General features: G+C 41.3%; 1 protein-coding gene across 1 annotated transcript in view; it reads left to right on the forward strand.

Moving 5' to 3' along the window:
• CUNH20orf194 (chromosome unknown C20orf194 homolog) overlaps positions 1-1,652 on the forward strand; it is a 732,083-nt gene that overhangs the window by 47,228 nt on the left and 683,203 nt on the right. The window lies entirely within an intron of this gene.

Below are 1,652 nucleotides of genomic sequence, written 5' to 3' on the forward strand. Positions count from 1 at the left end.
CAACCTTCCAGCTGTGTGATCCTCCTGGAACATTTACAAATAGGGAATTATGGTCCTCAGAACCCGCAAACACCATTTAATAGCAGAACCAGAAAATCATGGAATGATTTGGGTTGGGAAGGGACCTTAAAGCTCATCCAGTCCCACCCCCTGCCAAGGGCAGGGACACCTTCCACTATCCCAGGTTGCTCCAAGCCCCATCCAACCTGACCTTGGACACTTCCAGGGATTCCCTGCCCTGTATGGATGCTCTGTGCACTATTTCTTGGCAAACATCTGCCTCATCCATGGGCCTTCTCTGGAAGAATTTAGGAATTTCTGGAGTTTCCCATAGGGCAGGGCCAGGAAAGCTCTGGAAGGGACTCGATGCAGTGAGAATTCCCTGTTTGCAGCTCTGCTTGGAGAACCTTAAATCACTTTTTCATCTGTTTGACTTTCTTAATACAAATGTTGAGTGGTATTTCTATTTCTTTTGATACAATATATTGATTTATCAGCCAAATATTGTGACTTATGTTCTGTGTATTTATATATATTTGTGTGTGTGTATGTGGACATTTATTTTATCAATATATGTCTAGATGTATTACAAAAAATAGTTTGTCAAAATCTGGTTTTGGCAGCTTTTTTCCTGTTATTTCCTGGTCCTTCCCTCAGTCCTTTTTGTCTCTTCATTCCCAAAGCACACCCAGTTTTCATTGTGTGGAAAAGCCTTTTCTTTAATGGCTCCTGATTTTCGCTTTAGCTGGAAAATACTTTTTCAAAGTGAAGAAATGGAGCTGAAAATCAGGCAAACCTATTTGTTTTCCTTCTGTTGTTTGAATCAAAATAAGGTGCCAGTTGTGCAAACATGAAATGGGAGTTACAAGAGGAATTTGAGAACTCCAAATAATATAATTTTGTTTTATTATTTTAAATATGAAACAAGAGTTGAGGGGGGGAAAAATCCATCTAACAGGGCTAAAATAATTTAGATTCCAACTCGCTTAAAGTTTCTTCAAATCCGTGTTTTTGCATCTTTAATGCAATTCTGGGGCCAAATTAATCTCAGGATTTTCCAGTATAAGGGCAAAAAATGTACATTAAATGGAATAAATGCATTGGGAATGTTGTCTGAATAATTGGGAATGAGGAATTGGATGTCCAGGCTGTGGCAGGATCAGCCCCTGAACCCAAATCTGTTTGCTTTTGGTGTATTTTAAATAAAAATGAAGCAGATCCCACTGAACCGGCTCAGTCTCCTGGTCCATGATTTCAAACCATTCCGATTGTGATTCAAATCCCGTCATTCCCCAAATCCCACCAATCCCCAGCAGGGGGGTACCTTAAATCCCAGTTTTTGTTGTCAGAAATGAGCCACCCCTGACCTTGTTCCTTCGTTCCTTGGCTCCCTCTGTGCTGATCCTGCCGTTTTCCCCTCTCCTTATTTTTTCTCCCACATTCCATGTGTGCCATCATTAATTTTGTCATCCACCTTTGCTTACCTTGGAACCCTTTGGAATTCCTCTTCTCACATAACTCAGGAGTAGCTGTTTTTTAAGCTACATCCCTTTTTCCTTTCCTTGCCCCTTTTTCCTTCCTTCCCCCCTTTATCCTTCCCCCTTTCTCTTCCTTCCCCCCTTTCCCTTCCTTCCCCCTTTTTCTTTCCTTCC

The sequence above is a fragment of the Lepidothrix coronata genome, unplaced genomic scaffold (assembly GCF_001604755.1).
Source record: "Lepidothrix coronata isolate B3197 unplaced genomic scaffold, Lepidothrix_coronata-1.0 Scaffold156, whole genome shotgun sequence".
Lineage (NCBI taxonomy): Eukaryota > Metazoa > Chordata > Aves > Passeriformes > Pipridae > Lepidothrix > Lepidothrix coronata.